Source organism: Solanum dulcamara, chromosome 1 (genome assembly GCF_947179165.1).
Source record: "Solanum dulcamara chromosome 1, daSolDulc1.2, whole genome shotgun sequence".
NCBI lineage: Eukaryota > Viridiplantae > Streptophyta > Magnoliopsida > Solanales > Solanaceae > Solanum > Solanum dulcamara.
Genome location: NC_077237.1, coordinates 22,118,467 through 22,132,445, shown reverse-complemented (window position 1 = coordinate 22,132,445; position 13,979 = coordinate 22,118,467).

Here is a 13,979-nt window from a genome sequence, read left to right as displayed (position 1 = left end):
AATATCTCATAGAATAAAAATAATTAGGTAGTTTATGATCTATCAAATTAAAGGTCTTTGATTCCTCTTTCCAACGTCACCGAGTTTGCCTCATTTAGAGTAGAGTAAAAATTTATGCTCATTTTAGGTGTTTTTAAAGGAGAATATCATTTAATAACTAGTTTTCCTCTCATAATCATCAATCTAAACATCCTAGTCTTAAGAAATTCTCTCAAAACAAACCTAGGGTTACTCTTCTCCATCAAAACCCCTAAAACATTCAAGTCAAAAAGTTCAAGAATCAAGAGAAGCCTTCTATCCAAGGTTTTCCCAAGGTTTTTTCTCAAATCAAGCTAAGGGTTCAAGAACTCAAGCCTCTTTTTCAATTTTAAGGCTAGAATTCATGAAGTTATGTGGGAATTCATACATGGATCCTTTCATCCATGGAGTCCAAAGGTTTTCTTCAAATCTCTTTCATTAATTCTTCTACTAAGCCCTAATTTTCCATGAATTCATTAGGTCTTCTTAATTATGATTTATCTTATGATTATTGATCAAATTATGCATAATTCACATCATGTTGCATGATTTCATGTTGATTTTCACTGACCCATGCTATATGTTATTTTTAAGAAATTATGATCATGAATGTTTATGAATGATTATCAAGTCTTATGAATGACTCATGATAGATAATGAATGATGTTTTCTCTGAGGTTTCATGTAATGAATTAATCACGAAGGTTTTCATGATTTAGTCACTTGATTGAAGTGTGACTTTGCTATGAATGTCTCTCCATGAATTAGATGCTTTCGATTAAATCTCTTATGGGTTGTCTATGTCATGAGATCATGATGTTTAAACAGCTACTCTTATGACTATTAATGTTTTTCATTGAGAGTTGTACTTGGCACCAAGAGGACTAGTGTCGATTACCCATGTCCCATAACTATTTTCTACCATAGGTTCAAAGGTGATTAGAGGCGAGTACTCGATCTCAAATACTAGAGGCAAGTACCCAATTTAAGAAATAGAGGCAAGTACCCGGATAATGCCTCAACATCCTAGCAAGATATATTAGGACCTTTTCAATGGGTCAATACATCGAACTCCATGTTATAGCTTACATAGTTATATGTCAGTTGATGGTCTCTCCCATAAAAAGGTCACAATAGGACTATGATAGGTTTAGACTATGACTCCCATTAAGACTTATGAATTTTTCACTATATTAAATTGACATATGATTTTCTTATAAGTTTGCATTGACCATGTGTTATATTTTACATATGTTTTCAAAGGTTTTTAACTATGTTAGATTATTCATTGCATTATCATAATTTATGACATGCATTGCATATTCTCCATACTCAGTACATTTCATGTACTAATGCATACATTTGCCTACATTGTCTCATAATGTAGTATCTGACTCTTATCCTACCGCATGCTAGCTGGTGATCTACTTAGAGTTATTCGAGAGTGAACTCATCATTGTATTTCCCAATTTTCAAATTTATGTTCTTTTATTCTATTTGGTGATCAATGAGCTTGTCCTATGCCCCTCTAAAGTTAGTAGAGGTATGTCTAGACTGTATGAGTATGTTTAAGTCCATTGGAATTTATATTTGATTTCTCCTATTATTGAGATTCATTATATTGAGACTTTTCTGCACTTTAAGTTATCTTCTGTTTAATGCTTGAAATTGTTATGCTACGTACGCTAAGAGGCTTGGTTGGAGCCCCTCGAAATTCTAATCGACGTGTCATGCCTAGGGTCTAGCTTGGTTCATGGAAGGAATGAATTTTGAGTTTCTGTCTCCATATAAGTCACCGTAGTGTGTGAAATACTACTATGGAGGGGCGGCCGCTATAGCGGGCCTATCACAAATTTAATACAGAAAAGTCCCAAAATCAATTTTATTTTTGCAACTTCGTACTTGGGAGAGAAAGAGGTTACTTAGGGCTATTTTCTTCAGTTTTCCACCAATTTTTGCATTAAAGGTATGTTCATTGCTCCTCTAACTTGTATTTTAATTCTTAGATATTAGAACCTACGGTGATTATCTTAGAGGAGGGTTCTTGACCTGATATTGATGATGGGAAAAACCCTTGTTGGGTGGTATGATCATGAAATTTGCCAAGGGTTAGGATTTAAGTATAATTTGAGTATTTTAGGCCATTGTTAATTTATTGTTAGATTTTGTATTTGTTTTAGACCAAAAACAAGCCTAGGAATTTTAAAAAGAGAAAGCTCAGGTTCTTTAGAGCATTCAGGCTTGATTTAGGTAGGTGATGGTTGTATTTTTTCCATTTATGTTATATGTATTTATTAACTACTTCATTAATATTGCATGTATGATATATGATTAGGTAAAATGAAAGAAGATAAATTGAATGGTATTTATTTTCAAATTGCATGGAATGAATGTGTGACTTGGCTGTCAAAGTGTGCTTTCTATTAGTTGATGTTGTGATTGTGATATGTGATTTTTTCTATTTTATTGTGTGCCACGCCGGTACATTTGAATTGGGTACCACACTAGTATACTAATAGATTGGGATAGGGTAACACACCGGTACATTAATATTTTGAGTGTGGATTAAATGAGAGAACCAGATTGGTTGATATGTTGTGATTAATCATGCTTATTATGTATAATAATTGGAATATAAGGATTGGGAGTCCCATTATTGTTATAATTTTGATGAAATTGCGTATTATCTGCTTTACCAAGTTATAATTTCTTGTTCATATTTTATTTACTAGTGTACTGATTCTGTTCTTGCTCTATTTTTGTTGAGTATAGAGCATATTCAGGCGAGCTGAAAGACTTAATTATGAAACTTCACTATTTGAATCCAAGGGTGATCTATCTCGTCAAGGCTACAATGGATTCCTCTTAATGTCTTTGTCCATATCTTTGGATACATACATTTAGACATAGCCTATTAATTCTTGTTTTGAGTTTTCATACTCTGATTTCTAGACTTTGTTAGAGTTTTGATACAATGATTTTCAGCTTCTAGGGAGTTTATTTCTGTAGTGTTTTATTAAACTTCATTGAGTTTATTGGAACTCAGTCTTTTACTTATTTTAAATTAATTTTCTAGTATTCTATTGGAGGATTATTTTATTAATGGGTTAAATTGGTTAAGTGGGGGGGAGGGGGGGGGGGGGGTTAAGTTTGGTTCTCCCACTAGAGAATTAGTGTGGGTGTAACTCATAGTTGGTCAGGATCATGAAGTTGGTATCTGAGCCCTGGATTCATTGATCTCATAATATCAAAACGAGTCTAGTAGAGTCTTGTAAAACGGTACAGAGATATTTATATTTTTTTTCGAGAATCTTCAGGACTTTAGAAAAACTCTCTCTCTTTTTCCTCTTTTGTGATATAACTTTATTCCAATTAGTATATGGCGATCCTAATTGGTTTCTAGCTTCCTTCACTCTTTTTTATGTAGATGGTTGACATGAGAAGTAACGATGTGAGGATACTAGATTCAATGATGGATCCAGAAGCAAAGCTAACATCACAAGGATGTAGCAGATGTCGATTTTGAGGTGGAGGTAGAGGAAGAGGCAAAGAAAGAGCAACACCTACCAGAGTAGGAGCTGAGGCAGGAGAAATACCAAGGCAAGAGAACCCTTCCCCACCACAAGATCATGTTGAGGAAGAGGTTGAGGTTGAGATTGAAAAGAAGGTTGAGCCAGAGGTAGCAGTACAAAATGGGGGTTCAGGTCTTCCCCCCTATGTCTTCTAAAGCAGTTCTACATATATTGGCATTTTTGATGAGTTGGCAGGCATTAGTGCCACACCCATTGTCTCTACTTCTCAGGATCAGTGTACTTTTCCTTTTATACTACAACCTCTAGGATGGAGGGAGCTTTTGACACTCATGCATTTTTTCGTCCTTTGATGTGCCCTGTGATGTTTAACATAGAATATGAGATACTGACTAAGTTCTTAAAGTTAAAGTATCTAGTGTTCCACGAGTTAGAGAATAAGGATGATTTTCTATTCATCTTGAATTATTATGAGAGGTTGAACAAGTTGGGCATCATATAACAACATGGGGTTGAATTTATGTCATTTTAGCTGGAAGGCGAGGCCAAGTAGTGGTGGAGAGCTTATATGGAGTGTTGTTCATCAATTTTACCTCCATTGACTTGGACTCAGTTTCATGATTTGTTGTATGAGAAGTACATTCCTCGTAGGAAGAAAAATGAGTTTCTGGCTCTTGAGCAGAGTAGTATGACAGTTGCAGCCTATGAGGCTAAGTTCCATGCCTTGTCCCATTTTTTACTCAACTTGTGAAAACTGAGGATGAGAGAATCTAATTATGTGTGAAGGGATTAAACACTGAATTGCAGGTATTATCTGTGCATCCGATTTCTTCAAAAAGAGGTTTAGTGAGGTGTCTGACTATATTAAGAGAATTAAATGAGTTAGACAGGTTGGGGAGGTCAAGGCTTTAGCTAAGAATACCAAGAATCTGGGCAACTAAAGTAGTTCTTACTCCATGGGTTCGGGTCAGTAGGTGTATTCATCCCATCTAATTCAGTCAACCTTACCCACTTCTACGGGCAATTAATTAGAGGTCTCATCTTAGACATTGACTCCAGATGGTCAGAGAGCCGCTTACTCATCATACAGCTCGTAGACCATCTCTTTACTGGGCATATTTTAATAGTGGAGAGAAGGGACACTTGAAGAGAGAATTCCCTCACTCGTAGGCAGTTGATCAGGAGTAAGAGCAGGCAAGGGAAGTGGTATCGATAGGTAGAGGTAATAATTGTAGAGGACATTCATAGGGTGGGCGAGTAGGTAATTAGAGAAGCTATGGAGGCCGATGGAATGGTAGTGTAGTCAGGTAGAGGGATTTCCCATAATGATGACAGAGCAAAGTGTTACGCCTTTCCAGGAAGGACTGAGGCTGAGACGTCCGACACAGGGATCACGGGTACTATTCTTATATATGAACGAATGACTACTGTGTTGTTTGATCTGGCCTCTGCTGATTCATATATGTTAGTTAAATTTGCTTTGGAATTTGACTTCATTTGTGATATCCTTGATGCTCTTATCCATGTTTCTACACTAGTTGGAGAGTCTATCATAGTTACTCATGTTTACCGTGCTTGTTTTATTTTGTTTATGGGTTTTAAGACTTGGGTAGATTTAGTTATACAAGACATGGTTGATTTTGATGTGATCTTGGGTATGACTTGGTTGTCCCTATATTATATTGTGGTTAATTGTAATGCTAAGATTGCGACTCTAGAGATCTTGGATAGGGTAAGATAAGAGTGGGAAGGGGTGTACAAGCCTAATCTATCCAAGAATATATCTTTTATTCAGTCTAGAAGCCTAGTGGGGAAGGGTTGTTTAGCCTATTTGGCTCATATTAGGGATGTTAGTATAAAGTCCACTTCCATTCAGCCAATCCTAGTAGTTTCAGAATTTTAGGAAGTCTTTCCTAGGTTTGCCTGGTATACCTCCAAATAGGGACATTGATTTGACTTGCCTAATATCTATTCCTCCCTATTGCATGGCTTCCATAGAGTTGAGGCAAATTATGACTTAGATTCAAGAACTTTTTGATAAACATTTTATTCTTCCTAGTGCTTCTCCTTGGGGTGCTCCAGTTTTGTTTGTGAAGAAAAAAAATGGTAGCATGAGGATGTGCGTAGACTATAGACAGTTGAATAAGGTCACCATCTAGAATAAGTACCCCTTACTTCGTATAGATGATCTCTTTGACCAGATGCAAGGTGCCTCAGTTTTCTATAAGTTTGATTCGAGGTTAGGCTACCATCAGTTTAAGATTTGGCCTAAGGATGTACCTAAAAAGACTTTCAAAACTCGGTATGGGAACTATGATTTTTTAGTGATGTCGTTTGGGTTGACTAATGCGCCAATGATATTTATGAGTTTGATGAATGGGGTTTTCAAAACATTCTTGTATTCTTTTGTAATTGTGTTCCTTGATGACATCTTGATCTCCTCAAAGAGTAAGAAAGAGCATGTACTTTATCTTTTTGTTGTTCTAGGTATCCCGGGAAATATAATTTGTATGCAAAAGTTTCTAAGTGTGAATTTTTTCTATTTTCTATTGGCTTCTTAGTTCATGTGGTTAAAGAAAGGGTCATGGTAGACCCCAAAAGATCGAGGTAGTTAATAATTGGGTCTGACCTAGTTTTGTGAATGAAGTTGCGAGTTTTGTGGGGCTTGTAGGTACTATCACCAATTTTTTAAGAATTTTTCTTCTATTGCTATGCATCTGACAAGGTTGACTCAAAAAGAGGAACCATTTGAGTTGTCTAACAAGTATTAAGAGATATTTCAAAAGCTTAAGACCCTCTTTACTACAATCCCTACCCTGACATTGCCCCTGGAAGGTAAGGACTTTATTTTTATTGTAATGCTTTGCATTCAGGTTTGGGTGTTGTGTTGATGCGTGATAGTAATGTAAAATCTTATGCTTCAAGGCAGTTGAAAATTCATGAGAGAAACTACCCATCGCATGATTTGGAGTAGGCAACTGCAATGTTTGCTTTCAAAATCTGGCAATACTATCTATATGGTGTCAAGTGTGAGGTGTTCATAAATCATCCAGTGTTCAACATATGTTTAGTCAGAAAGATTCGAACATAAGGAAGAGAAAATGGATGTAGTTGCTCAAAGATTATGACGTCACCATTCAGTACCATCTAGGTATGACCAAGGATGTAGCAGATGTATTGAGCCGGAAGATAGTTAACATGGACAGTCTGGATTGCTTGGGGGTGTCTATTTTGTTATCTTATTTCACATATATTGTGATAAGGTACTAATATTCTTCGTTAGAAATGTTGATGGTTATATGAAAACACAATCACATACGAGGGGGAGATGAGGTGATCTTATTTTTTATTAATTTTCTTATTTTTTTAATTAATTTTCTTCTAAAACATACTATCGATGTAATATTTAAGTACTAAATTTTTAACTTTTTTATTTTATAATTCTCTTGGTTGTACACATTCAAATATAAAAATAACAGTCTTAATTGTTCAATGTTCTGCTCTAGAGACAACATGTTAATCATTCAGATGTGCATTCAGATTCAGACGCCTTATCTTAATAAAAATAAATTAGGCCTTTTGCTGCAAAGTATATTCTATGATTAAGGCAATTAATTTTTTAAGAATCTTATGGCTATCTCAAGGAGGTAGGAGAGGAGAGAGGAGAGGTTTTTTTACGACTACATACACGGTATGAAGAAGAAAATAAAGAACAAAGTTTCAAGCTTCAAACTATCTTGACATTTTTCTGAACATTCCAATATCTCTTTTGTACTACTTGTCCTTATGACCTTACATATACAATATTTCTTGAGGTATGTTTATATGCTTAAATCAACGCACTTAAATCCAGCCAGAGCAGATTATAATGCTCAACAGTTGGCAAAGATATATGTCAATGAGATAGTAAGGTTGCACGGAGCTCCCCTTTCTACCAATTCAGACAGTGGTACTCAGTTTACTTCAAAGTTTTGGAGTAAGTTGCATGAAGAGTTAGGCACTCAACTCACTTTTAATACAATTTTTTATCTCCAGACTGATGGTGGGTTGAAGAGGATGATTCAAATATTACAGAAAATGTTGAGAGCATATGTAATTCACTTTGAAAGCCATTGGAATTAGTTCTTACCCCTGTGTGAGTTCTCTTACAATAATAACTATCACTCCAACATTGATATAGCACTATTTGAATCACTCTATAGGAAGGGATGTATATCACCCATAGAGTGGTTTGAGGCTAGAGATGTGAAACCTTTGAGAGTTGACTTGGTGAGGGAAGCTTAGGAAAAATGTAAGGGGTATTCAAGACAAGCTTTTGGAAGCTCAAAGCAGACAAAAAGTGCAGACCGTAAAGTAAGAGATATGACATTTTAGGTTGGTGAGAAAGTACTATTGAAGGTTTCACTTGTAAAAGGATTCATGAGGTTTGGCAAAAAAGGAAAGCTTAGCTATCACTATATTGGTTCATTTGAGACTCTAGAGTTTGTGAGGGTCTATAGCTTATAAGTTAGCTCTACCACCTAGATTATTGTAACGACCTGATTTCTCAGGTCATGATGACACCTACCATAACCAACTAGTTGGTAAACCAAACCGTAACCCAAAATGACTAGTAATGGGTTTAAGGGTAGAAACTGAATAAAAATAAGCAATTCTAACATAAATAGCATAAATAAGTGGAAGACAAACTAAAATGAATATATACAATTGATCCCTCCAGAACCTGAAAGTCATTAGTAGGGAGCTAGCTAAAAAAAAGAGTACAAGTCCCAAAAGTTGACCACTGAAACAAGACCTGTCTCAAAAAGCAAAAGACTAGTCTCTCTCTCTCTCTCTCTCTCTATATATATATATATATAGACAGAGACTAGAGTAGTACAAAATGCCAAGGGCTCACCCCCGTCTCCAGATTAGATTGCACCAAGGTTGAATCAATGCTGGCCGCTGGTGTTCAGACCGATATCACAAAAATAGATGCAGAGTGTAGTATGCATACCAAAACAATAGGTACCCAGTAGGCATCATATGCCAACTAAGCTTGAAAAATAAAGGCGATATGAAAAGAGAATAAAACAGAATAGAGGTCAAGAGAAAAAATCTATGGTAAGGTAAATAAATGAGATGCACACAAGTATAGAAAGAACTAATTAAGTAATCTATAACTAAACTACACCTAACAGGACCCTATAAGCCCAGAAGGTACACTCATGCACAAGTTTAAATAAAAACCTAATCGAAACCTCATAATCCCTAAGAGTACACATATTAGCTATAACTACTGAGAACTGAAATAGAGAACCCAAACCGAAGAATATAGAACTGGAACCTCAACCCAATCCAATAGAATCTGACAGTACGGTGGCTGGAACCCTCACCGAATGCTCCCTAGAAATATGCAAGAAATGAACAAGTATCAAGTAACTGAGGTCAAACCTCTAATCGGATGCTCTTTATAAGGACCTGAATGTTCGAGTCCAGACCTCCAACCGGATGCTTACGGAAGTGCCGATACAATCAAGACATGAGCTTGAATTTGGATGCTAGACAAAGTTGCGCAATATATCTACTGTAAGTTCTCCCAAAGATCAATAGATGCCAAACTCCGTAGATCGCTCTACACACTTAATCAATAAAACCATCATAAATAAACCCCCAAGAAATATTAAATCATATAATGAAACCCAGTGTTATCGCCGAAACTCGTGAAGCCAGAGAATTAGGGAAGTAGAGTTAGAATTTCATCAGAGAAAGCATATCGCCTAGCTAATGCCCAAAAAAGCAAACTCAAGTTTGCTACACCAATCTGCAAAGCTCTAAGCTGGCTGAATGATGTTGAGGCAAAACTAAGGCTTACCCGGTCCGAATCATGCATTTCTAACCCAAGTTCCAGTCAAACCTAGACTAAGGACAAACCTGCTTCAAATAGATGATAAAACAAGCATACTAATACATCACTAGGCCTGGATAATCAACAAGACAAATAGCATATTCACAAGTACCCGATAAAACCCCGAAAAGGCCTAAAATATGATTTTTAAATGTCTAAGCATGATTCAATACTACCCAATCCCAAATTTCAGCTAATCAACACACATTACATTCTCATGCTTAATCTAATAAAAGGGAAATCGTAGCCTACATGTAGGCCGATCAAACATGCTCAAAATCATAGAATTGGCGCTTTCCCTTTCCTAACGACCTCTGAACCCTACCGCACTATAAAAAATAGGTACACATTGTTAATAGAGTCATTTTGACATTAAAATCATTGAATTTGGATACAGACCAATTTTGGAGTCAAAATCTGGAATGTAGGACCCGCTCTAATAATTTTAGAATTAACTCCGTACAAAGGTTGTAAATGCTATCTAGAACTTGCGTTCTAAAAAGAAACACAATTCGGGGCTCGAATCAATCCAAACATAGACATACACAATTCACCATTTTATACATGAAACTAAGCAAGGTAGCTGGTTTACAAGGGATTTTACCTTAAACAAAGATTCCAAATCACTTTTCAAAGCCCCCAATGCCTTCTCCTAATAATTGCCCACAAATTGTCCTTTGAATCATCCAAAATTGCCTTAAAATGAGAGAGATACAAATTTTTGAACCTATAGGAAATAACAGAAATTTAAGTCTAAAAATGATTCTCAGGTGTCGCTAAAGAGACCTAAAAGATCAGTTAAGCAATCCCCACAAAGATGTGGGCTTAGCTTTAGCGTATCAGGTAATTTAAGCGAGGGGTCAATCACTTTAGCAACCAGGGATCACTTAAGCGATGGCACCAAACATAGCTTGTGCAAAATAAGTTTTGGCATGTCCAAGTCTCCGATAGGGTGCTCGAGATTCATTTAGAACCCTGTACGGATAGATGATATATGCTACCCCACCAAATTTGACGTTATGGACTCAATGGCACATTTGAAATTCCCATACCTAGTCATTTTAATGAAAAGTAGGTCCCATACTCAAGTGCCATTTTAAGCCAAATTCCACAACGAGCCTCGAGATTAGACCAAAAGCCTCGAGAAGTGTACAAAGGGTCATTCTAGATCAAAATTGATATTTTAAAACTAATCGCATTAATGAAATTTTCATTTGAGTGCGTTTTTCAAGAATTTTGACCAAGGTCAACCTTAGGCCAAATTTTAATGACTAAAGAACCAAATAGCCTCAAACTCGTACCGATTGCCTCAATACTCATGCCGAACATGGTCCTAGCCTTATTTGGATATTTTGAGTTAATCGAACTGTCAAAATTCCACTCTGAGGTTGTTTACCTAAAATAATGACTAAAATTAACTTTTCTATTTATAAAAGATCCAAAATAGGGAAACAGGCCTAAAGCTCAAACGAACAACCAACTGACTGAACAATCAGTGCTAGCAGTCATAAATGACTTGGGGTAACTATAGTAGAACTCTAAGCAATGAAAAGGAGGCATTAAGGCAAAAATGACTTGGAGGGTCGTTACAACATTGACTACTAAAAAGGAATTTTGTCCTCAAAATTAAGAATTAAGAAGTACCCAAAGACTCAAATAAGCCAGAGAACTGCTCCTGCATATCCTCCTCGGTCTCCCAGGTAGCCTCCTCAAATGGACGATGCCTCCAACAGACCTTAACAACAAGAATGAATCTTGATCGCAGTTGCCTGCCATCTCTGGCTAGAATGGCCACTAGCTCCTCCACAAAGGTCAAACGATCATCCCACTCAACTAAATTATACTGGAGCACATGAGACTTATCTAGAACATACTGGTGCAACACTAAAATATGAAAGGTTGTGTATAGATGATAGTGTTGGAGGCAAGGTTAACTGATAGGCAACATCACCAACTATCCTCATTATCTTAAAAGGGCCAATATACTTGGGGCTGAGCTTGCCCCTCCTCTCAAATATCATCATGCTATTCAGGAATGATACTCAGAAGAATATCCAATCACCAACTGCAAACCTCAACGGTTGACACTTATGATCTGCATAACTATGATGTAGACTCTGAGCCATCTTGAGCCTATCTTAAATCACCCTCACCTGATCCAAAGCCTCTTGAAGCAGATCTGTACCACATGGCCTAGGCTCCATAGAGTCAAACAAACCAACCAGAGATTGGTAATGCCTACTATATAAGGACTCAAACAGGGCCATTTAAATGCTAGAGTGGTAGCTTTTATTATACATAAACTCCGCCACAGGCAAGAACTGGTCCCACTAACCCCCAAAATCCATAACACAAGACCATAACATGTCCTCAAGGACTTGAATAGTGCACTCTGACTGGCCATTATTCTGTGGGTATAAAGCTGTGCTAAGATAAACACAAGTGCCCAACTCCTCCTAAAAAGGCCTCCAAAAGCAGGACGTGAGTTATGAACCTTGGTCTGAAATGATAGATATAGGAACACCATGATGAAGAACCACCTCCTAAATGTAAATACGAGGCAACCTCTCAACACTGAAGAAAGTATGAATAGGTAGGAAGTATGAAGACTTGGTCAATTGATCTATGAAAATACAAATACTATCAATACTTCTAGAAGTCCGAGGCAAACCAACAACAAAGTCCATGGTTATACGCAACCACTTCCACTCTAGAATTTGTGATCTTTCAAACTCTTCACCAGGCCTCAAATGCTCAGCCTTCACTTGTTGGCAATGCAAGAAATACAATACATAGTCTTAGAGTTCTCTGCTCATACAGCTCCATCAATAATGCTGCCTCAAATAATGATACATCTTAGCTGTGTCCGAATGAATAGAATATATGGAATCATGGTCCGCACTAAGAATAAGATGAATTAAACCCCAACTCTCAAAACACATAATCAACCATTGAATATCAAAACTCTATCCGAATCTTAAGTAGCCTTCCTAGCATTACCTGCTAATCCCCTATCTATGGGTGCCACCAAAGACTTATTCTCAAAATGATGACCCATATCTAATCTAGCAAAGATGACTAAACCTCTAGATGGGCTAATATCCATCTGGAATTTAAGATATCATGTTGAGTAATCCGGTTAGCTAAGGACTAGATGTCCAAAGCGAATGATCGCTCTAAAATAGAAAGGAAGGCTAGACTACCCATACTCGTTGCCTTTTGACTCAAGGAGTTCACTACTATATTTGCCTTGCCTGTATGGTAGAGAATAGAGAGGTCATAGTCCTTCAAGAGCTCAATCTACCGATGCTGCCTTAAATTAAGGTCCCTCTAGCACATAATGTATTAAAGACTCATGTGATCAGTGTAGATCTCACAATGAAATCCATGTAGGTAGTACATCTATAACTTAAGCATGAAAACTACTGCTGTTAAATCCAAGTCATGATTGGGGTAGTTTCACTAATGAAACTTAAGCGGCCTCAATGTATAAGTAATAACTTGGCCCTGCTGTATCAATACACAACCCAAACCATATCTAGATATGTCACTATATACCATGAATCCCTCGCCTTAAACTGGAAGAGTCAAAACAAGAGTGGTGGTAAGTAACTCCTTGAGCCTCTGAAAGCTCATACCATATTCCTCTAACCACACAAAAGGAACATACTTGCGAGTCAACCAAGTCAATGAGGCTACAATAGTAGATTAGCCCTCAACATAGCATTTGTAGTACTTTGTTAATCCAATAAATCTATGAACTTCAATAATAGAAGTAGGCCTATCCCAATCTCAAATAGCCTTAATCTTTACCGGACTAACCATAATACCCTCCTTAGACACCACGTTCCTCAAGAATACTACAGACTTAATTCAAAAATTTTATTTTGAGAACTTCGCATAAAGCCATTGGTCTCTCAAATTTTGGAGCACTCAAATACTGTTCATGCTCATTCCAGCTCCGTGAGTATACTAGTTTGTCATCACTGAAGATAATAACAAAAAAAGGTATGGCCTGAAAACTTGAGTCATCAATTCCATGAAGGCGGTAGAGGCATTAGTCAACCTAAAAGATATCAAAAGGAACTTATAGTGCCCATATCGAGTCCTAAATACGGTCTTAGAGATGTCCGCTTCCCTAATCCTCATCTGATGGTAATCGAATCTCAAGTATATTTTAGAAAATAATGTGGCAACCTGAAGCTGATTAAATAGGTCATGAATGCGATGCATTGGGTAATGGTTCTTCATCATTACCTTATTCAACTGCCTGTAGTCGATGTACATATTTATGGTCTGGTGCTTCTTCTTCACAAATAAGATAGTAGCACCCTATGGCAAAATACTCATACGGATGAAACCCTTACCTAGGAGGTCATCATGCTGAACACTAAGCTACTTGATCTCTATAGGTGCCATCCAATAAGGTGGAATAGAAATAGGTTGGGTGCCTGGCTCCAATTCTATGGAAAAATTAATATCACGCTCTAGGGAAGGCCAGGTAGGTCCGTAGGGAACACATCCAAAAAATCTATAACCACTAG